This window comes from Natator depressus, chromosome 2 (assembly GCF_965152275.1).
Source record: "Natator depressus isolate rNatDep1 chromosome 2, rNatDep2.hap1, whole genome shotgun sequence".
In the NCBI taxonomy this organism is placed as follows: domain Eukaryota; kingdom Metazoa; phylum Chordata; order Testudines; family Cheloniidae; genus Natator; species Natator depressus.
Genome location: NC_134235.1, coordinates 232,597,073 through 232,622,034, shown reverse-complemented (window position 1 = coordinate 232,622,034; position 24,962 = coordinate 232,597,073). Strand labels below are relative to the sequence as shown.

At 41.2% G+C, this 24,962-nt stretch overlaps 2 long non-coding RNA genes across 2 annotated transcripts in view; one reads left to right on the top strand and one right to left on the bottom strand.

Moving 5' to 3' along the window:
- The window catches only part of LOC141981771 (uncharacterized), a 64,370-nt gene that overhangs the window by 19,519 nt on the left and 19,889 nt on the right, over positions 1-24,962 (bottom strand). Inside the window, exon 2 of the long non-coding RNA XR_012637908.1 lies at positions 15,883-16,011. This is a non-coding gene — a long non-coding RNA (uncharacterized LOC141981771). The remainder of the gene's footprint in view (positions 1-15,882; positions 16,012-24,962) is intronic.
- Positions 2,294-24,962, top strand: part of LOC141981772 (uncharacterized) — a 47,216-nt gene continuing 24,547 nt past the window's right edge. Inside the window, exon 1 of the long non-coding RNA XR_012637909.1 lies at positions 2,294-2,403. This is a non-coding gene — a long non-coding RNA (uncharacterized LOC141981772). The remainder of the gene's footprint in view (positions 2,404-24,962) is intronic.

Sequence of the window (24,962 nt, the reverse complement as noted above, 5' to 3'; positions counted from 1 at the left end):
CTCACGCCGCAAAAGGGGCAGGCCTCAGGTGTAGGGGTGAACCGCGCCAGGTGCACGCCCATGCTCACGGCTCCATGAAGGAGCCACCAACTAATGTCCCCAGCGGGCCGTGGGACCAAGGTGGAATAAAGGCTGGCCCACTGGGGCTCCTCACCCTCTTTAGGTAGAAGATAGTCCATTTGGTGTCGGGGCGGGACACGAGGGGGAGGAAATGCAATGTATGGAGCACGAGCGTGTACAGATGGTTTCTGGGCACGGTTTGAAACCGGACCGGCTGCAGGGAATGCAGCCGGCTCGAAGCGCGGGAGCGGGGAGGCTGGGGGGGCTCGCGGAACAGGGGCCCAAGAAAAATGTCCGGAGGGCCAGGGGTGAGGGGTGGGCGGGGAACGCCCTCTCGAAGGGCTCGCCGCAGGAAAGCGAGAGAATCGGGTGACAAGGCGGCCTTCACCTCCTGTGCCTAGGGGTCGGAAGGGTGGAAACTGTAGCGGGCTTGTCACCCACTCCAGCCTTAAAGGGCTTAAAACAACCCAGGAGAGGGCTGTGGCTGGGAGCAAGCAGTTCCCAGGCTGAGTGGGGGAAGTAGGCTCAGCTGTGACCATGCCCCAATCAGGGCTCAGCTGGCCCTTATAAGAGGGCAGTGGGCCAGGAATAGACAGTTTCCTCTAGCTGTGGAGGGAGATGGGCCTGGCTGCTGGGGAGTGTACCAGAGTACCTGAGGTGGAACAGGGCTGGGAGACAGCCAAGGGAGCTGGGGAGCTCCGGCCTGGAAAACCCCCAGGCTGCAGGCCTAGTGTAAGGGGGCAGCCCAAAGCTAGGCCAAGGGAGCAGGTCCAAACCCCCTTGCCTGGGATGATTGGCTTATACGCTGCAGTCCGCCCCAGTGTGCGGGGGCTCAATGGTGATGGGCAGTAGCCAAAAACTGAGGCAAGGTGGGGATAGGGGGTGAGGGTTCCCCAGGGAGGGGAGACCCAGAGACTGTAGGGGTACTGCCAGGGGCAGCATCCTGGGTAAAAGGGGTACCGGGGTCCGGGAGGGTCACAGGGGCCAGCGGCAAGCAGGCCACCGGCCTGCAGAGGGCACTCCAGAGTCTGGAAGAGCTAATTCCTTGGGAGACCAGGTGGAGGTGCTGCAGGGCTGAGTCTTGCACCATGACACTGACAAATGACAGATTTTTCTCCTTTTTAATTAACTCAGATTTTAGTAGCTCCGGAGCGTTCAAAGAATGTCTCATATTTTTATAATTGTTTTTACAAGATGCTTAAGCATACTACATAATTTACTTCATAAACATCACAGTATCACGATACAAACTTAGTTAAGCTTCAGTGATAAGTAACTACATTGTCAAGTAAATGCATTATTAAGAAAATGGCAACCATCTTGGTTCTTGGCTCCTGTACCTTAGAATTAGATTACTATAAATATATATGATCATACGCACTGCCAATACTGTACTTCAATGTTTGTTCATAAAATGTAATTTGAAATGCATGTAGGATGGTACAGGCTTTTGTAAAAGGAAGTTATTATCTGTGATAAAAGCAGTTGTTGACATTAGAAATACAGAGTTGAAGATCCAGACGGGAAATTTAATAAAAAGAAAACAAATGTAGAAGGGATAAGGGAGGTTAACAATATTGCAAAGCAAAGCCAGATGTAGCAGTAAATATCTGCCCACAGGCAAAACCTGGGCGACTACCTTTCAGACTGGCGATGCAGCTGGTTTGCTTATTACATTGGACATGGAAGATTGTCAGACAAAGGGGGAGCATACATTTCAGCTGAAGAACTGCAAGGTTCATTACATGTTTTGTTCTGATTGTATCATGTCAACTCAAAAGAGGGAAGGGCCATTCAAAGATGTAGCAGGCATGTTTTTCAGCTTGTGTGGCAGGATTCGTGTAATCCCTCCCCACAATTTACATGGCTTCCCCTACTCTCCCTTTTCAAAGGGCCTTTGAACCCAAGGTTTGTAAAGGCAGACTCCTACCACGCAGTAGTTTGTTGAAATGGTTTTAATTATATATCCTCCAATCCAGAATAAAATATACCTCTCCAGCACAAGAATAGCATTTAAGTGTATTTTATTTGGCTAAAATAAACACAGTTAGACGTAAAATGTTCTAAATAATAACAAAATATATACTAGAATGTTTTAATACTGGCAATAATATTGAATGGGCATAGAAAATGAATTACCCTCTCGTTCCTAGAGGGGACCTGCAGCAGGGACTCTGCAGCACCAGAGCAGCCAGCTGGCTGCAATCTGAGCCTTCCCCCAGCAGCGGTATCCGCTGTGCAGTTTGCCCAGCATTGGAGGCATGCAGGGGCCCTGCTTGGGGAGAAGGGCCGGAGCTGCTGAGAAGCAAGAGGCCCCTGGAGCTGAAGCTGCCTGATGCCCAGGTAAAGCCATTCACTTCCAGACCAGACGAGTGCCCTACCCACTAGATTATTGGCTATTACAGGGTGCGCGCTCACTCTCTCTGGTTTTGTTGCAAATAATTTTGAAAGGTCTTGTTTTCATTTTTCATTGGAACAAAAACAAATGTCAAACCCTCCAAATTTTTCGCAAAACAGAATTCTTGTTTTCTGGCCAGACTTAGTTCTAATCGAACACTTTTGGCTTCCTTAGGCATTTATTTTATTATAGGATCAGGATATACTAAAGTTAAGCCTATTAAGGTCTAAAATAATTATGCACAAAAGGAGAAGTCTACAGCGGTACTTCAGACATCCACTTTTTAGGATGATGGCATGTGAACCAGTAAACTGTGGGAATTGCTGCTCTAGAGCACAGTCCAGAGAGGGGTTGGCAGCTACCAGAAGTCCGGCTACTAAAATACCTGTGAAAATTACTGTACCACACCCAGGAGGAACAGGGTGTTGCACTGCAGGCACCACAGTGGCTAGGTGGGAAAGGCAGAGCATGGGCTGAGGTTGAAATGGCAGAGCACTCATTTTTCCAGTCCAGATTCTGTCGGCAAAATATAACCAAATGCTAGTAGGCTCCATGCACTAGGTGACTTAGGCTATATCTGTACTTCACACTGTATTAACAGCTTCTTCACTAAGCAAGGTTACATCTAATGCACAAAGGGCCTGATCCAGAGTTCACAGATTTTCAGTGGGAACCTTCCCTTTGATTCCAGAGGGTTTTGATAAGGCCCTAAATTCACTTTGTATGCTACGGTTTTTTTAATACTCTATGGGACAAATTCTGCTTTCAGATGAGATTTCTAAAGGGAGTTGCACATGTGTATCAGAGGTCAGAATTTGCCTTGCCTCTTTAACTCAGCCTTAAGCTTCGGTGCAGTTCTGCTCAGTGGCTAGAATATTATCCCTGCATTATGTTAGTGGCAAACCTGCACCTTTTCAAAGAACTTGTGCCTACATTTTTTTCCATTTGAAAAATCATAGCTTTGCACTGGTTTTGAGTTGCACCTCTAGGGACTGTCTCTTGCGCTGTGTTTCTACAAATCCTAGCAGAATGGTGAACTTAGTGTGGGCCTCTTGGTGTGCCATAATACAATATTTAATTATAATACTACTTGCATTGAAAATAGCGCACCTTTGAGAGTTAATGCATTATGGGTTTTTTCATGAAGACCTTAGCTTTGTCCTTTCTTGTTTTGTTGTTCTCCAAATAGAATGATCATTCTAACAGCAAATACATTGCCGCTCTTTGTCGGTAGACAGACAAAACAAGGAGAAACATTTTTGTATTTCAAGTCCTGTTCATTACAATAGAGCTTTTCACCAAAATCCATGGCTGAGGCCTTGACTACTCTAGAAAGTGTTTATTGATATAGCTATGCCAGCAAACCCTCCTAATAGAGATGCAGTTTATACCAGCACAAGAGTCTCTTGCTTAGATAGCTTATACCAGTTCTTTCAACAAAATAAGTTATACCAACGAAAGGGCTTTTTTGCAGGTATAACTGCAGCTACCATGGGATGTTTGCCACTATCACTATGTCACTTGGAGTGTGTTTTTTCACACTTCTAACTGACATAGCTATGTCAATAAACATTTTAAGTGTAGACCAGCCCTGACTAGGTCAATGGTGTTATACCACTGAACACTTGTTAGTCCTGACCAGACTCCCATTCAGTGAATAAAAAGCTTTATATATTCAAAGTAATTTACTAATTATATAATTACTCCTCTCACCATCTTTCTGAGATAGGTAAGAAAGAAACTGAACACAATACAATTCCTATTGAAGTCAACTGAAGTCTCCCACTGGGAGTTGCATTGAACCCTAAGTGATTTGCCAGTGCCACAGAAGTTGGTTTTTAGATTCCAGGAGTTCATTATTCCCATAACTGAATTCAGACGACACCCCACTTAATAAAGTTAGTATCCCACATATGCACACCCCAGGCTATAGCGTCGCTCACCATCGGATCATCCTTTTTTCCATTTTCCCTATTGCTCTGTGAGCATAGAGCATCAGACAGCATGTACGCAATCAGGAACTGCTTTGGAATCCTTCAGGACAAAAACCATTATATACATTCAATACAACCTCACCACATACCATGGGGGACATTAAAAGATTCAGATAACTATGATTTCAGATAATCAAGGACATTTTCAATGAAATTAAAGTTGGGGAATATAACCCTGTTTTGCATAATAGGAAGTTTTGGATAATCTAGGTTGTATTGTAGGATTTTTCAGCATTAAAAAAACACCAAGAGGATGTTACCAGCAACAGACAAGTTGATACACAGCACAATCTGATTTGCATTACTCTCCCCTAACTTTGTACATATTTGCATATAGTATTGCACAGTTATATCAGTACGTAGCAACAACGTGCTGAGCAACAAGGTTTTATGGTACTTTATTGTGGTTCTTGGAGTGTTTTTGTTAGTTAGCTGCCATTGCAGAGTTGGTAAACTTTTCATTCCAGCTTTTAGAGTAAACATTTTCTGCTTTATTTTTTAGTTTTCCAGTGACAAGTGTGTTAAAAGTGCAAAGTGCAGGGGGAGGGAAGTGGTATTTGGAATCCAAAGCTTCCATCTGCACTATATTATAACACTTCTTAGGTAAGCCTGCTTTATTCCAGCAAACTACTTACCATGTTCCTTTAATTATTGGAAAAGCAATAATAATGTGTGTTTGTCAATCAAAAGCCTGAAGCAGAAACAGCCTCAGCAGAAAGCTAAACTTCAACCTTTAAGAACAAAGATGTATAGAATGAATCCGGACCGTAGATGCAATATTGCCTAGAGGACAGAGCATAGGACTGGGACTTAGACCTAGATTCCATTTCCAGCTTGACCAATGGCCTGTTGGGTGATCTTCGGCAAGTCCCTTCCCTCCCCGTACCTCAGTTACCCCATCTGCAAAATGGGAATAATGACTTCTTTTGTAAAGTGCTTAGAGATCTGCTGATGAAAAGTGCTAGGTATCATTACTCACAGGTAACCAGTTCATCTCTGAAAGCTATGTAGCTTTTTAAAAAAAATTGTAAGGCAAAGTTACAATAAAGTATTGACACACTACATCATACATTACTTGTTCAGGATCAGGGTAATATTCAAAGAATCTAGCTAAAAATTCTGGCTTGCCAGGTGGGAAGCTCTCTTCTGCCAAGTACGCTAGAAAGAGTAACCACATTTGTAAATACCTAACCTCTTTTTGGTGCTTCTCTTGTGTACATACTTGGTGTGAAAGCTTCTCCATTACAAGAGCTGTCCATAGTTTAATATACTGCAACTCCATAGGATGAGGGGGGTCACTTATTCCAATAATATGCAATACAGAGTCTAGATGCTCACAATAAAAAAGAAATTAATTTGTCATTCTGTTTAAAATGTAGGTCCTTATTATAAGTAGGTAACTGAAACATCTTTGAAACCTATTTAATTGCTAAGGTTTTGTTGTTGTTTGTTTCTTTAATTAACCAATTTTTTTTTAAAAAGCCCACAAAAAAATCCATAGAAAGACATATGTCCCTGTCTACATGACAATATCCTGCCTCTGGTCGTTCATCTGTGAGCTGAGTTGAAGTGTACAGTGTTTAGGATAATTTCTCAGCAGATAAGTGTGGAGATTCATATCCAAGTGGCAATGGTAAAACTAACTAGTTGAATAAAATGTAATTTTCATGTATATTTTGAGAGGAACCTATGTGTTAGGAAGCACAGCAAGAAAGTAGGCTACACTGAACAGAGGCATTGGACCAACTTCAGGAGGGGAAGTCTTGTATAGCAATTATGTTGGTTAGTTTAGTATTTATTTGTCAGATAAGGTACTAATAGGAATAGAGGTTGGGGGGAAGAGAGAGCTAATATGAACTAAAAGGGGATATGCAGCGTGTTCACTTTTGGTATTATGTACAAATGCTAAATAAAGAGGATCAGAAAAGGGAAAGAGCAGAAGTGAAATGAAAATGCACGTGGAAGTGGCATTAACGCCAGTGAATCGGCATTCCTAGTGCAGGTATTTCCAGGGAATGGCTGGGAGAGATGTAGGTTACACAATCTAGCACTAAGCAGTTGCAATAAATGGTTTCCATCCTGCTTATTACCCAGATTTTTGAAGTGTGCGCGAGGAAGGTCAGGTGACTTGTCCAAGGTCACCCAGTGAGTTCTAATCTCTCAACACGATTAGACCCTTTCTAGCTCCCAGTCCTTTCAGCTGACAGTGATACTGTGCTTCAGAAGCAATATTCAAAATGTCTGAGCACCCTGAATGATGAGAGAGGCTGGAAAGTAAAGTGTGAAGAAGTTTGGGGTTCTGTTCCTTATTACAGGGGGTTGAGAAGTCTGACTTGCCTCTAAATCTTAAGGTTTTATTTATTTGTTTTGTTTAGAGACTAGATTTATCCACACCAAGCAAAAATGAGAGAGAAAAAGATGTTATATCTATAGAAAGTAATGAGGAGCAGCGGAACGGAGCAATGAGGCCTCCAGAAGACCATATGCCTCAATGGCTTTGGGGTATTTAGGTGGGCCTTGGCCTTTTCTTTATTATTGTTTGTATGTAGCTAGCACTGTGCAATGGCTTTCTAAATTTAGTCTGAGGTCCCAGAGTCTTTCTAGCTGCTAGAAACACTTTTGAATTCATGAGGATTTACCAGACAGAGAAAAATTAGTTGTTTTACAGTTGTACATTGCAGTGCCAACTGCGATTGGGAACCGTATAGACCTAGTGAGAGAGAGTGCCAGCTCTAACAAGCTTGCAGTCTAAATAGGCAGGACAGACAAAAGTGGGAACAGAAGCACAGAGAGGTGAAGTAACTTGCCTATGGTCACAACAGGTCAGTGGCCGTGCTGAAGAGAAGTCATGTCTCATGCATCCCGATTCAGTGCCCTATTCAAAAGACTACACTACTTAAAATGTACACAGTGGACAGTTGAGGCTATAATAAAAGAGGAGGGTTCCTCAGATAATGGCAGTCCACCAGGCTTACAAATATGCCTCCTTTGGCTGTGAAAACTAGCTCTTCCTCTCTGGATTTGTCAAACCCAGATCTATGCTCTTCATCACCAGCAATCTTACATCAGGACCTATTTTTTAACTTGTGGAGCTTCAGCTCAATCAGAATTCTGAGGTTTTCTCTTGTCTCTCAATCCAAAATATATTTAGCAAGGGAAATAAGAAATGGAGAAAACATGAAATAGTGACTCAGGTTCTAATCATTCCCCTTTATCTGCATATGAAGGGGACTCTGTGCATGAGTCTCCCCTCCTGCATAGAAAGTGTGGGATGGGGAACGTCAGCTGGCCCTGTAGTAGTGTTCCCATTCTTTCCCTGAAAACCTTGTGCTGGGTTCTCCCTGTGTGGAGTTGCACTGGGGTCAGTGGAGAAGTGGGCTGGGTGGGGGGCACACAGACACGTGCACACACTTTCTTTCCACTGGGCCAGCAGACATTCCCCTAGAAATATAGGGTTATCCCTTTAAAGGAGAGTCCTGGAAGCATCGGGCTCCCATTGGCCAGGAGGTGGAAGAGGGTATGGCTGCTAGCTGGTGAGAGTACACAGGGCTTCTGACAGATGGATCTGGTCTCCTGTGGATCCCTTGGGATTCATGCACTTTGAGTTGTGGCCTGTTTCACAGGGTGGCAAACACCACTAAGAGAGCCTTGTAGGTGACTGGCTGCATCTCAGGAGGGTTGATCAGCTTCTCAGAGATATCTGGAGTCTTCATCATGGTAGTGACAAAGCTCACATTTCAGGGCTGAATTTTTTTGGCCCAAAGGAAGTTACCAGCCACATCTAAGCCAAACAAACTAGGGGATTTATATTGTGGATACAGCCAGGGACACCAAATAAAGAAAAACAGATTTGTTTTGATTTGTGAAGGAACATGTAAAAAGTTTTGAATTATCCAGCACAAATTGCCTTACCTAATTCCATCAAAGCGCTGCCTAGTTTTGCTTTGGACTCCAAACACATATTATGAGAGCTGCTACTTCAGGAAGTGCCATCTCTACTTTGAGTGGAGGTATCAGTCATGTCAATGGTATCAGTGGGAGTAGGCTCAAGACCCCGTAGCTTGTGCATTTGGTGTATGTTTTAGGTAAATCTGCCCCAGTCTAAAGTATCCACGTTGGCTGCTGTAAATATTTACTTATAAAAGAAAGTCCTTGTTTGTTTCTGGTGCATTTTCTTAACATTCTGAAGGTTCACGAAGCAGGGGAAACAACCTACTAAAACAACTTAAGTTGCAGAAAATAAACTTGTTCCATTTTGTAGACAAGTGTTTACTGTACAAACTTTCAATGACTCAGACGTGAAATATGGTTCAGGTTTATTATGTTTTTGTTTCATTTTTTAACTCTGCTTTAGAGATCATAGGCCACATTTCAGGCTGACTTACATCCTGTCAAAGGGATTCATGGGGTGCACAATAAGATCTTGATCCTGTGAATGTTTAATTCATGCATGAGTGGGCCTGCATTAGATGGGCCCACTTGTGTGTGTTATCATTTTCAGGATCATGCCTTAAGGCACAGCATGGAATTTGGGTCCACAGGTTTATTTGGGATTGGAATTGTCACCATGACTTTGACACAAAATTGTATGATTTAAAGAATCACTGTCCAACTCATGCAGCATTTTTCAGTGTACAATAATGTAATTTAAGAAATCCCTAGGAAACTGTCACTCTCCCATCATTTCCTTTCCTGTCATTGCCAATCACCAGTAAACAGAAGCTGTCCCCTTTCTTGTTAGCCGGCTTCTCCAACACAACTTTTTTCTATTAAGTCACATTTCAATTTGTGCCAACAAAATCGCTTCTATGATAATGGCTTGTGTTGTCAAGACACTAGATCTTGGCATTAGTGACTGAATCAAGCAGAAGATGCCTATGTACTTACGGGTATCTGCAAACTACGTAATAAAAAATTAGCTTCATGCTAGTTTTGCTTCTTTACAGTGCATAAAGAGATGGAATTTGTTTTATAAAGTTTGTTCAGTTTGTTTGTTTCTTGCCTAGAAATATAAGGTATGAATTCTGGTCTTCCTTACTTTTGCTGGAGCACCTATGAGAAATCTCAAGGAAGTTTAATATGAGCTCTAACTCCTTAAATTAAGGTGTGCGGGTCTTAAACCTTTAACAAAGACTTCCCTTATTCTCAAGCATTGATTCGTCATTGAGGGTAAATAGCATGTTATTAAAAAACACCAAAACCAAAGAGTTTTCAATGGTCTGAAAGAAACCCCCCCTTTCCTTCTCAGTTGCTCAGCTTTCTTAGGGCTTGTCTACACTTGAAACACTACAGCGGCCCTGCTGAAGTGCTGCAGCTGTGCCACGGTAACATTTCAGCATAGACAGTACCTATGCCAGAAGGAGGGGTTCTCCCATCAGCATAGGTTATCTGCGTCCCTGAGAGACAGTACATAGCTGGGCAGAAGAATTGTTCCATCAACCTAGCACTGTCTACAGTGGGGACTAGGTCGGCTTAACTACATCACACAGGGGTGTGGATTCTTCATACCTCTCAGCAGAGTTTAAATTCTCAGAGATTATTTCCCAGAGACCCCCACATACAAACACCCATCTGGGGCTCCAATCTTCAGCTGCGGTGCAGGGGGTCTCAGGGCTTTAGCCTTGCAGGGGAGGGGCGTGGGGGCTTGGTGCTTCAGCCCCGTGGCGCTCGCTGGGGTTACCATGGTTTTGAAAAAATTTACTAGAGCTCCACTCCAGTGCGCTCCTGCTGAATTTAAGCCTTGTCCCTAAGTGATGTAGCTGAGTCAAACTAACTTTCTAGTGAGACCAGGCCTCAGACTATGTCTCCACTGGACAGGCTATGCCAGCATAACTATGCTGACATAGTGCCCTAGCTTAGACACAGCAGACACTGACAGGGGTGGTTCTGATGCTGTAGGAACACCACCTCCTCAAACAATCTTAATTATGCTGACAGAAGCACTCTTTTAATAACATAGTTGTATCTATACTGGGGTTTTTATCAGTATAGCTATGTCATTCAGGGGTGTGAAAGTCACCCCCAACTGACACAGGTATGCCAGTATAAATTTTAAATATAGGTCACGCCTTAGATTTGGTGGGGTCATTGTTTCACTAGTTCCTTAGTCACCATAGAGTCTTCCAACCTAGACAGGACCTGAATTTCTAATGTAAAAATAAACAAATAAAAGAAAACTTAGAAAACAAAAACAAAGAAAGGAAGAGAAGGGAAAGAAAAGAGAGAGAGAGAAAGCACAAGTTCAACATTTTTCCCCCTTTGCAGGTCACCTTTCAATAAGAAAGCTTGTATTACACACAAGTATGTTGGTGACTTATACTGTTGGGAATAGAAATACATGAGAACTACAAACCAGTTTCATAGGATCTTGGTAAAATGTTGTTTAATGTTTGCCTGTGTAGCAGTGGCTCTTGAAAGCAGATAGTATCTGATTTACAGTATGAATGATACAAGGGTCTGTCTTTTAAAAAACTGCAGGTGTACCCACTGTGCATATAAACCCTATTTTAACGCACAGGAAAAGGTATTCGTGAACACAAAATTGGCAGTTATGCTTATACTGGTGCACAGCAGTTTCAAGCCAATTTTGCAGATGCAGCTTTGGCATGATCTTGGCAAACATTATTGGATTATTGCATTACTCTTTCCTATATAGGTGTGTTAACATAATGTGTTAACAGAGTAGATATATAGGAAAGAGTAACACCTGTTGTGAATGACTCAGCACTAGCATATGTAAAAGTCACAATCCAAAAATATGTCCTGGGATAAATTTAAAAGCCATTTTCATAAATGAGAAAACATAAGATCTAATAGGTACTGTACTGTTGCAAACAAGACCTCTATGTCACCACTGTATAGACTCAAAGATTAAAGTCAGAAGGGACAATTATATCACCTAAAATGACCTCATGTATATCACAGGCCATTACATTTCACTGAGTTACCCCTGTAGTAAGCCCAATATATAATATAAATCAATTTCATACTATACTACTGTATACGTTTATATTATATAACTTCACTTTAAGGGCTACTGGCCTTTTTGTTTTGTTAACCTACACAGAGACATGTATTAGATTCATAGTTAATCATCTCATACTTCTAACACCAGAAAAAAATTGACTAATTTGCTGATGTACTAGGTAGTCTGATAATAACAAATACCGTTTGTTCTGTTTACATATTAACTTTGTAACCATGGGTGCAGGGGAATTTTCCAGCATATAACAAAGCTAATTTTGCATATAACTTAAATTTTGCAATCAGAAAGGAATATTTTAAAGAAACCTGCAAAATCCCAATACCGTATGGTAAGACTTTACAATATTTGGTATTACAACTTGGTATTATTTTAAAATCCAGGCAAATATTGAGATGCACTATCTACTACAAATCAAAGTCTGACAAAAGGAAAGTACCAAAAATACTACAAGAGACATATCATCTGGGGAAAATTTTCATCTGCCCAAATTAGTCCATGCTGAGTCTACATTTGTGATGGCTGCCATCTTGGCTGGCATACGGAGGACTGAACTGGGAACCTCCTCATCTAACAACATGAACATCTATAGGCTATCTAACTAGGGACTGTAATAACACAGACCCTCTATTGATCAGTACAGAGGAAGACCTCTAACACACTCACCAGTGGGTTACATATCTTCAAACCTCAAATTGCACACGCTCGGGCTTGTGTGAGCAACTTGGACATTCGAAAAATCTATCCCATAGATCTAATATGTACATTCTAATCCCACAACAATTCAGAGCATAAAAGATCAAATACATTTAATTAATGCTTTATTTTAATGGAATTCCAGCAGGAAGGAATGTTTTTTCCACAGGAACATGGCATGGAAATGTTTCAGGGGAGATGTCATTATCAAGAATACCAAATCAGTTATTTAAGTACATGTCTTTTTCTAACTAATGTTGAAAATCAACATAAAGTGGGATGGGGATTAATGCTGCCATTTTCATACATGGGTCTATGTTATACACAAATTTTGGATTTGGTGGAGGGATTGCGTTTTTTAAATATTTCAGCACCTTTCCAAAAACAGGTCGATCATCCAAAAATGCAGCTAAGCTTTCCACTTTACAGTCATGCACGATGAATAGTCTAATGCAATGATTCTTAACTGTGAAACTGGGATCCCAGGTGAGACAACAACTTCAAATGGGATGGCTGTATCTAGTGGTCCCCCACAGGACTCAGTCCTGGGTCCAGTACTATTCAATATTTTCTTTATTTGGAAAATGGAGAGGAGAATGTACTTTAAAATTGTGCAAATGACACCAAATTGCGAGGGGTTGCAAGTACTCTGGAGCACACGATTAAAATTCAAAATAACCTTGACAAATTAGAGAATTGGCCTGAAATCAACATGATGAAATTCAATAAAAGATAAGTGCAAAGTATTACACTCAGGAAGGAAAAAATCAAATGCACAACTACAAAGTGGGGAATAACTGGCTACGTGGTAGTACTGCTGAAAAGGAACTGTGGGGTATAATGGATCACAAACTGAAGATGAGTTAACAATGTGGTCCAGTTGTGAGAAAAAGTTAATATCATTGTGGGATGTATTAACAGGAGTGCTGTATGTAAGACGCAGGAGGTAATTGTCCCTTTCTACTTGGCACTGATGAGGCCTCAGCTGGAATTCTGTGGCCAGTTCTGGGCACCACGTTTTAGAAAAGATGAGTTTAAATTAGACAGTCTTGAGGAGACCAACAAAAACCATGAAACATGACCTATGAGGAAAAGTTTTTTAAAAATTGGCATGTTTAGTCTTGAGAAAAGATGTGGGGGGTTGGGATTTGATAACACTCTTCAAATATGTTAATGGCTGTTATAGAGTGGAGTGTGATCAATTGTTCCCCATAACAACTGGCAGTAGGAGAGAAGTAATTGGCTTAATCTGCAGCAAGGGAGATTTAGGTTAGATATAAGGGAAAACTTTTTAACTATAAGCAGAGGTGATGCATAACTGTTGATAGTGGGGGGCACAATTTAAAGGTTCTAGTGGTATGCAATGGGGTTCAGAGAAGGGCATAACAACCCTGCCAGAAATCGGGGAGGGGGGGTGTCACGTGACCCCATGTGCCAGTCCCTGCATTACCTCAGGGTAGGTAAGCTCTGCCATAGGCTTCCAAGGGAGGTTGTGGAATCCAGTGGTGGTTTTTAAGAACAGATTGGACAAACATCTGACAGGGATGGTCTAGGTCCTGTCACAACGCAGGGGGCTGGGCTTGATGACTCTGAGGTCCCTCAAGCCCTATATTTCTATGATTCTTCCAGAGGAGACCCAAAAAAGCCCAAGGAAGAAGGGTGTGGAAGGAATAAGACTTGTTTTCATTGTTACTAGGACTAAACCAGAACCTGGTAGTGTTCATTGATTAGTCCAAACTGAACTGTAAGAATCCAGTCCTATGATGAGTACTGCACAAGCTAATATCTATAGCAAAATGGAAGTCAATAGGGCTCTGTACAGATACAGGGGTCTGCTCCCATGTAGCTCAATGCATCACCAAATCTTAAATATTATACACACAAACTCACCAAGAATACACAATTCCCTATTCGCTGAGCCCCATGTGAAAATGCCTCAGCCAAAAAAGAAAAATTAACAGGCTGCCTTGTGCATTACTTTAAAATATACTTCCACCATTTTAAATATAATTTTTCAAGGAAGAGCCTCTGCCTGCTCTCTTCTTCTCATCCCAAGCTTGCATCTCATTTTTAAAAAACATTCTTCGATTGGAAGGCCAACATACTGTCTCTTCTTGGGGCTATGACAAAGTAAGAGATCTGAACAAAGTCTAACAGACAAAGGTTGAGAGGAGCTAAAAAAAATCTTTGAGCTGAGTCATGGTAGACTGGGTCAGTTATAAACATGTATAACCCGGAAGAAAGAAAAATGTCATTGGTTTACTAATTTAGCTGGATTAAATGGACTCATGCCTGATGATGATGGTTAATAACTATGGCTAAAATTTTTAAAAGCAATTTGTGATTTTGGGTGCCTCCTTAATTTTCCAGCATGAGACATTTTAGAGAGTCCTACTTTCAGAAAACAGGTGCTCCATCCTTCTGAAAAATCAGATCCTGTTTTGGTCTTTCAAGATGCGCACCAAATTCGTGCTACCCAAAATCACTGATCAGTTTTGAAAATCTTGGCTTAGCAGTCTTTTGGGGAATGAAGGATAAAGCAGCAGAAAGACATCAGATCAGATACACCCTTTGACCATTCACAGAATAGTCCACAAATGAACTTCTATCTGTGTCAGCTGGAGGTACCGGTAATTGAAGATTTTCACAAAATGCCTACAGCAAGCATTTGGCTGACTTTCCACAGAAAGTTCACCTCTTACACAAACATTTTGGACATCTCATTTACAGAAGTACAAATTCCACAAAGAGCACAGAAATAAATGTTACATCTTAAAGAACCAAGATTAAAAAAAACGGAACTCGTTAGCCAGAGTGGTGATTTCTCATCTGCTCACAAGTTGCTAAGAATATTTTAATCAAAAAGAAAAGAACCATCTCCCTGAGATTGCTGTCTCCTTGATAATCTTGAATGGGCGTTAAAAACTGTCTCTCAAATGCTCCCATGCTTTCAATCCAAGCAATAGTTTTGGCAGCTGTAAGCCCAGAGTGGGTCCATTTAAGATGATCAGAGGAAACAGGCTGACAGTGAGCTGATTAGAAAGCTCTTAGAGCCCCCGCCGCTGAAGAGGGAAAGGAGTATAACTTGCTTCATGTGCTGTCAGAGTGAGACCCCGGAGCGCTGTTAGTTTGACTTGATATCCTTGGTGAGCTCGTGTGTGTATATATATATATTAAAAAAGGCCATTTAAAAAGCACAAACAAAAACCACACGGCAGCCAGCCCCTTGCCAGCCTTCCTGTTCCTGTCAGCTTTTGCTTTGAAGGAATGTTTGAAGATAACAAGGGAGGAAATAATGAAACAACATGGCAAAGGCTAGCTGAATTTGAAGGGACAACTGCAAGCTGTTTCCTGACCTCAGCCTTATCTAAGGACGCCCAGAAAATAACCCTTGCTCAGTGTTCTATAAATAACTCATTATGATCAGGGTGAAGAATTTAATTTTATTTTCTCAGTCAAGTGCTGGGAAATGGGACAAACTCTCCACATGGATGAAGGCTAGTTTTATTTCTAGTTGCATGCATGGGATGATGGAGAGGAGTTCGGTACAGAGTCCTTTGAAATATTTTCACAGAGAAGCAGCATTTAAGCACATTTTAAAGTACTGAAGTATGAAAATACAGGTTTGAGGTGGGAAGGGAGCGTTAGAAGGCAAGAGTCCGAAAGCCTGGTAGAGAATTTTGAATGTACAAAGCAACAGGCATTAAAACAAATTCAGCTGCAAAATAAAAATAAATAGAGAGGGAAGTTACCTTGCTATAGCCTGAGCAGCTCTTACCAGCAGAAAAGCTTTGGGCCCAGGATTTTCTTTCCAAAATGGCAGAAGACAGCTGACCTTCACTCACAGGGAAAGTGAGAGGACAGAGGGGGACGGCTCAGATCTGGTGAGAAACAAAAAGATACTTCATAGATTTTAAGGCCAGAAGGCACCATTATAGTCATCTGGCTTGACTTCCTGCATAACACAGGCCAAAGATTTCTGCATCAACTTCTGTTTGAGCTAGAGCATCTCTTTTCTGGGCTGCTGCCCAGCGGTCCCTTTACATACAGTAGTTTAGATTCAGACCCTGAAGCTGACAAGAAACTTCATACATCACCATAGTTTGAACAAATATTGCTCTACAGGCTACAACCAAGAGTGACTGTAGAGCTGCTAAGGACATGAGTACAAGTCAGCCACTATAGAGGTTTTCCTTTCATTCAAAGGTCTGCTGAATGGCTGATTTCAGAATTACAATTCCCCACTATTTTTGTTGGTTCTGTGTTTTTATTAAACTTTTTTAACAACTTTCCATAAGTATGACCATAGATGGCAGTGAAACTTGGGCAAGAGTCCACTCTTAATAGGCATCTGCCTGCCTTAAAAGACCACCCCATGGTATCCTCAAATGTTCTGGGTACAATTCTGTTCCCCTTCATTTAGAAAACCACTCTGTGCAACAGTGGATTTTTTCTGGTCTCTTGAGTGGTCACTTAAGGCAGTTTCCACTCCAATTCATTGTTGCTATTTTTATAAAGCAAAATAATAAATAATAAAAATAATAATTAATAATACTACCAGTTCAGAAGCCTTTCACAAGCACAAAAAATCCAGTTAGGCACAACCCAGCTCAGCCTTACAATGGTATCTATAAAATCTGCCACATTAGATAAGATTTTTCTGTAGAGTGAAATAAGTGGGAGTAATACTCATAAAATCTTTGGTTGAGTTTTCTGGGGTCTGAGAGGCATCTGGGAGAATTATGGGTGGGATAGTGTATATGATAGCCAGGCTAAGAGCAGTCCTAATTTATAGCCCCATTCTTAACTATTAAACTTAGCCCGAAGCAGATACTGAAACAGAATTACATAAACAAGTAGAGAGCATTCCAGTTCCAGTTTAGCCATCTCAAAGCATGTGGCTAGGACAAATAAATGATTGTACATTAGCTGCTGTTCTTGAGGATTCATGATTTGGATATTGTATTTCTTTTTCTATAGTCTTTTTTTAAACAGGGGCAGTATGAGCAAGAATACCACTTACGAAGGTTGCCTTGGGGACATTCACTTTTTTGAAAGTCATTCTGTCTTCAGTTGTATGTACAATTTTAAATAGGATACTGCAGCTGTGCCATGAAGAGGCCACATTAGATAAGGCTTAACCATTTATATATCCAGGATAAACAAGACAAATGGAGAAGAAAGGAAGGCCTTGTGGTTGAGCTACTGGGACTTGGGAGATAAGGGTTCAGCTCTTCTACACACTTCCTGTGTGACCTTGCGAAAGTCACGTTTACAAAATGGAGATAATAATACTTCTGTACATCACAGCAGTGACTGAAGTTCTCTGATTCTACAATGAAGTGGGACATTTAATAGAAGAAGAGAGAGAGGGGGCCGAACAGGCCCTTCTCCCCAATTCAAAGCATCACAACTATGCCTTATATCAAAGGCTTACTTTTTTCTAGTTTGGCTGGTTTTACAAATATCACAGCTTTGTGGGTGAACTGTCCTTTGCTTGCTTTCTCATATATGTGAAATATTGTGTATCATATAGTCAGCCCAGTAGTCAGAGGTGACACTCCAACTGTTTTATTTTCCAGTCTGTCTGAAAATCATGTCCATAGTTATAGTCACTTTCTCCAACATGTGAGGAACAATGTTTTGTCAAGGAACTGTGTAGATTTAGGGTATGTCTGCACAGCACAAGCTGTGCATGGGCTAGCCTTTGTGTGACTCCAGCTAGTGCAAGAAACAATAGTAGTAAAGACAATGTAATGCAGGCTTCAGCATGAGTGGCATGAGGATGTACTCGTAGAAGTTACTCTGAAGATGTTGTTTTCCATTAGTTGCCACATATGATTAGTAAACAGGTTTTAATGCTACCATAACAGAGTTCTGTTGAAAGATCTTCCAGGTTTTAAACACAGATCCTGGAAGAAGTCAGGAAGAAGGAGAATGCTTCATCAATATAGATGGACACGTTTTTGTGGAGGGACCTGACCAGTTTCTCATAAACCATCTGGAATTTTCTCAGTATTTCCAATGAATTTATATGCCCTGTATTGACTTCCCATAAAATGCTGTGGGGTGTCTGATCTCAGGGTAAATTTCCTTATAAAAAGAGGATCCAATAACAGAAGTCAGGCGGAATGCTTCAGAATACAACACGTAGCTAGTCAGAGATTGGCCAAGCTTTGAGGTTCTGTGCCAGAGATTGTAGACTTGGTTTGATCAGTCATGTGGTTAAAACATAGAGCAGAGCTTCTCCATTTGGGTAGGTCAAATCAGATATGTAACACCGATTGTTTTATGTGACCGGTGAAAAAGTTCTGTAAAAATGACTAAGACAAAAAGGATGCATCCAATGAAGTGAGCTGTAGCTCACAAAAGCTTATGCTCAAATAAATTGGTTAGTCTCTAAGGTGCCACCAGTACTCCTTTTCTTTTTGCGAATACAGACTAACACAGCTGCTACTCTGAAATAAGACAAAAAGGAAGGATGCCATCTTAAGAGCCATTACATAACTAAAGCACCAGACTCCTTTGTTATATGCAACCAAAGTTCTTAAACCAGAAACCCATTTAATCTTGGTTTCTTGAGCCAGTTTAACTAGGGGAGTGCCACAGGGTTCTCTAATCACCACCAGGCACCTCCTTAGGGCTGCATCTCGGGAATAGCTCCACCCAAACTGACACCCCCTCCTGTCTCTTGTTTATGCGTGGCCTCTTTCACACTCCAGGAGTTGCAGTGCTTCCTCTTTGTGGCTTGGTCCTCTGGCCAGGTCATTGTACAGTCTTCCCCTTCTGGGGTAACAGAGTCTCACTGAACCAGCTGTCTGGGTGCCATTCCAGGCAGTCTTCCAACTCAGGAATGTGCCACTTTCCCAATGGCTGGTAAGGGAACCTGGGCCTGCCCACTATTCTGGATTCCAGCCCAGGGACCCTACAATCAGCAGCCAATGTCTGCATCATCTCAACCCTTGCTGCTGCTTCCCTGGGCTTCTTCCTAATCCACCCTCTGCAGGCTTTCTCCACCACCCCTCAGAGTAAACTCTCTCCCTCAAGATCAGGATCCCAGAGCTTGGGCTCCTCAGGGGTTTCCTCCCTCTCTCCTCACTAGGCCCAGAGATTGATTGCAGACCTCAACACTACAGCACCTTCTGTTCTCAGTTCCTGGCTTTATACAAGCCCCTGCCTACTGCCTCGTTGGGCTCTATCTTCAATTAGTGCTTGTCAGTCAAGCCTAAATCTTCCCCCTTGTGCAACCTCCCAGGTTAATTAGCCCTTTCTGAGCCATATTAACCCCTTCAGGGGTGATTTGGGGTGAACACCCCATCACAGGCAGTCTTAACAAATTCTGTAAAAGTGGAAAGGAATTTAAATATTTGATACTTCATTGGATCTTACCAGAGTCCCAACTTCCCAGTCAGCACATATGTCCAGACTTTCATACTTTAAAATATATGAGTGTAGCTGAAGGTATACCAGAGTTCTGGCCATGATGAGGTTGAAGCTAGCCCAAGTGATAACCACATGAGAGAGATGTGAGTGACACTAAATATAAATAAACGTCCAGGTATTTTTAACTCATGTCTATTGCCGTAATTCCTCCAAATGGAGGAATGATGGGCCCAGTTATACAAACTCTTACTTATTCAGTCCTATAAACTTAAATGAGAAATAGGCAGTACTTGCTTAAAGGTTTTCCCAGGTGGGGCCCAAAGATATTAAACCTTAAATCAGCCTGAAAAAGCCATGTAATCAAAGGGCCTGATTCTCTTCCCTCTTACAGACTGATGTCAATGGATCTCTTACAGATTCACACCAGTGTACGTGAGAAGAATTTCAGGCCACAGTTGTATAACTGTGCTACATGCTTCCCTGAATTATCCCAACAGGCAGAGAAAGAGAACCAACTATGTATCAGGCCTTGCTATTGTCTGAAATGTTGCTGTTTATTCATGAAATGTAAATAAAAACACTATAAAAATCTCCCCTGATGTCTGAATAAATGATTCAGCAATAATATTGAAGCAAGACACTGTACATTTTCAATCTACAGCTGAAAAAGGGTTGGATTTTTTTTCCTAAATGGCCCACAAGGCTACCCAGCTCTTAGAAACAAGAGGATAATACTGCAAAGTGAAACTTGTAGGAAGTAGGTGGAATATTGTTTGCTAAATGTTACTGGTTTGTGGAAATCAGAAGGCAAAATCTATTACAGGAAGCACTAAACTGGTGATGAGCAAAGCTCAAAAGGTTTGGTTTGAATACTTTACCCAACGTTATCTGAACAAGCCTCCCAGGTCCTGAGCCAGCAGTCTCTCAAATGCAGACACTTATGAGATTCACAGGACTTCCTGCTTCTGGCTGGGTTGGAAACACTGAAAGGGAACTTCTCTCATCATTTTTGGTACATCTACCTCTGCTCCTAGTAGAAACTAGGAAGCGCAATGGTCATCAACAACCCATAGGACCCACACTGTGGAGGAACTACACATCGTGTAATCGTCTGAAAGTCCCAATTATTTTTATATTAGTATATATTTTATTAATAATAATTTATTTGTATGATGGCAGCACCTAAGAGCCCTAGTCATGCACCAGGGTCTCAATGTGCTAGGTGCTGTACAAACAGAACAAAAAGACAGTCCCTGCCAAGAGAGCTTACAATTAATATAAAAGATGAGGGAATGGCTACCACCAATCTCTGAAGACTCGTCAGGTAGCAGAAGCTCGTAGGTGGCTATTAATGGCCTTCCCTGCAAAGAAGGAAACAATAAGTTGGGTTGGTCCTGGTGGTTAGTGGAAGGGGTGGGTGATGGAGCCCCTGTTCTGCATGGCAAGAGATGCCCATGGAGGTTTGGCTTAGCAGTGTCAAAGCTAGGCATGAATCTGAAGGGGCTGGTTTGCAAACCCAACCATAACAAGTGCCAGTGAGAAATGGACATGCAGAATTCACATAGGATTCTAAATACAGAACCAGGTCTCATCATCATTGATAAGAGACTTAGGGTATGTTTACACTCAAAATGCTAGAGTGGCACAGCTGCACCGGTGCTGCTGTGCCACTGTAGCACTTCAGTATAGACACAACCTACATCAAGGGCAGGGGTTCTCCCATTGGCATAGGTAATCAACTTCCCTGATAGGCGGTAGATAGGTTGATGGAAGAATATTTCCATCAACGTAGCACTGTCTACACTGAGGGTTAGGTTGGTTTAGCTACATCTTTCAGGGATGGATGTTTTTCACACTCCTGAGAGACGTAGCTATACCGATTAAGTTTCTACGTAGACCAGCCCTTAATTAGAAAAGTAGGAAATGTGTGTTCAATGGCACCCGCAACTTTCTTGTTTGCCTGATGTTACGACACCACCAGACAAAAAGTGGCTTGTGTTTTATGAGCCACTCTCATTTAAAACATCCAGAAACCTGAGAAACGGGCTGCTTCCAGGATGGTAAAAAAAGGAGAGGCAGAGTGGTAGACAGGAGACACTGTCTCGGACATGGAGTCTAAAGATTTTTTTTTAAAGAGGCATTGAATATACGTTTAGTAACAAGCAAAAGAAAATCATTCATTCACCAACTTTTTATGGTGAAAATTACTTCAAGATTTATTCCATGTCAGTGTGCAGAGCGTACTCCTGATATAAACTTTTACAGCAACACACACACACACACACACACACACACACACACAGAGGATCGAGAGGACATGCAGCTGGATGCATTCCAACAGTGGCACTAAATAACTTATGAAAATGATTAGCTATGTTTTAGCTGGAACTAAAACTAAATCTGGAGGTGAAAAGACAATCAACAAAGCCACAATGTTGAGACTCCTGAAATAGAAAACATCTGTCTCTAGAGGAAGCATTGGTTGGCCTTATACTTTGAGGTAGTGTGAAGAAGCAAATACTCCAGCTCAAATTCTCAGTAGAAGTTCAGAATTAATGAGCATAGGGAGAGATACTCATCTAAATAGGCAGGTTAGCAGTGGTGCATGCAGGAGGACTTCCCCATATCTTGTTTGAAACAATAATCGCCCCTTCTTCGGTGCTGGTCTTAAGTCCTCATCAAGTCAATATAGGATGCACTTTGTCCCACATGTCAACAATTATCATGCAAAGCATCATACACTGTGGCACAAATGTATGATTTTTATATTGTGCAGCACAAGCATAATATTGTGGGGTGCTCTGCTATACAAGTAAATGTTGGCTTGTATTTTTCGTACTGTTGTTCTTTATTTCTGTGTAGCATAGCTAATAACCATAAGTGCAGGAGAGTGGGAGAGAGGATGACCCAAGATGTGACAAGAATCATGCTTGCACTGTTGGAATGATGTAAACAAAGTCCTAGTATGCAGTATGGGAAAGTGTTTTTGGTATTTGGTTGCGGTGACTCTTAAGGGCTTGGGAGGAATCAATATGGTTCCAGCTAGACTGGCAAAGAAATCTGGTCAGCAATGAATGACTCTTTAGTACTGTATATTGTGACCAGCTGGAGAAACTGTTCAGCTGAAATTCACAAGGTTTGGATGGCTCTCAGTTAAGATTTAAACATTTCCAAGTCTAGTTAAAGTTCAAAAAATATAAAATACAGAAAAATCATAAAACATAGACAAAGCGACCAGGGGAATATGCTATAGAACACACAAACACAAAGCCTGAGCAGAAGGAATGAAGAAATTTGTGAGTGTTACTTTTGACTGTATATTTTATTGTCGAGACAGAATACCACTCAGGCACGCTACAAAAATCAAAGCTGAATGATACTACTAGCAAAGTCCTCTAAATTTTAAGAGAGTTTTGCAAGATACACAAACACAAGAATGACAAGCCTTGTACACACTGCAATCCTGGCCTAACTTAAGACTAAAAAGACAATTACCATATAAAGATACATGTCGCAAAAGAACTTCAAGATAACGAAGTGAAGTAGAGTATTGTAGGATCCCATGACTTCATTCATTTCTGAATTCAAGAACCAAATTCTGTCCATATAGTCATATAACTCAATGGGAGCTGTACATAATTATCTGAGGGCAGAAACTGTCCCATAATGCACAAGAAAATTGTGCTTTTTAAAGCCAGTAATTGTTTCCTATGGTTTCATAGAGCTGTGCCGATTAAGAAAAGCTTCTTATGTTATAATAGAGGGTCACGGAAACCATAGTAAAGGAGAAAAATGCAGGAAGATTACATGTTGTGAGAAGACTCAGAGGCAGTAAAGACGAACATTAAAAGAAAAACTGAATACAGATCTAGAATTTCTAAATTACCGTTGGCCCAAATGTCTGGCTTACCACTGAAATAGTGTAATTATAAAGCTGGCATAAAACAGGCCATGGATCTAGTTACTAATTTCTTAGTAGCAATAGCAGCAAAACAGTTTCTGCCAGTAGCGGGTCTCTTGACAAAAACCTTGTGTCTTACACATGATGTGACCTATAGGGAAAACTGTTTTTAATCAGGCAAATCTATAAATGGCATGCAGTTGTGGTTTCTCGTCTCAGATGTCAAAAGGAACTGAGAAGAAAGTGGGGGATGAAATCTTCAGTGTAATTTTTGTTTTAAAAACTTAACTTTGTCTTTAAAAACCCCTTGTATTTCGAATGCAATTTTTGAGTTACCTTTGTTAACTAGTTTAATTACAACCGTAGTATCTCAGAAATATGCATGGAAAGCTTCCCAGTAGACTTATGTTAGCCCCAATTATGTTTTAAGTCCAAATGAAGTTTTTTTTTTCATGGTGGTAAGCCAGTCACTAAGGACTTCATACTCCAAAATACTTAACACTCCAATTCACACCAGCAAAGTACATAAACACACATTTACCTTTAAGCACATGAATATGATCCCACTGAAGTCACAGGACAATTCTCCAAGTTAAGCGTATGCTTAAGTGCTTTGCTGGATCTGCCCACAGTGCTCACAACCATGGAGCATCAAGCCCTAAATAATCCTAAACTGAAGGTGTTTGTTCATGACTATCGCAGTGAATGCGCTAGCATCACTGAATTATCATCTAGGAATCCGGTAGCATGTGCCTATTGAGTAGAGCTGGTCAAAAAGTTTCGGTGCAAACCATTTTGGGATGTAAAACTGGATTTTTGACAAAACTAACTTTTTTGCCAGCTGTTCTGGCTTTCAACAGGGAAATTTGCATTTTTGATGAAAAACTGAAAACCCCAACATTGAAAAATTTTTGCTAAAACCCAAACATTTTTTGGCCAAAAATTTTCAATTTTTGGATGAAAAGTTGACATTTTCCACAGAATAAAACCCAATTCTCCAAGCAGCCCTGCTTCTGAACAATGTTCACTCCCTGAGGCAGCACATGATATTCTGATTTGAATGACCAGAACATATTCCTACTGATATGAAACTGGCCTTAACTTTATAGCACTTTCAAATCTTCAACCTCTGCTTAAGATTTTAAATGCAGAAAACATGTGCTTTGTTTCTTCATAAATATTCCATCTGTCTATCCTAGGTATATCTAAAGCACCTATCACCATGATATCTAAGGGCTGCTACAGTATTTAAATGTATGTTACATGTGGTTCATAGCCTGTCTGAAAGTCATCAAAAGTTGGGTGCAGAAGCAGGTCCCAGGGTAGCCAGTTTAGAGCCTTCAGGATGACTGTTGCAGTATAAAAATATTGTGAAATCTCACTTTTAAGTTCTTTTCAATATACAGCGACTATATATAGTAATGAAGTCCATTGTAAATAGGCATTTTAAAGCACACACCTCGCAGTACTGAGAGTATTTATGGGCTCCCAGATTTCCTGCTAATGGTTTCCTGAGTAAAATTGCTACTTGTCATTGCAAGGGGGGGA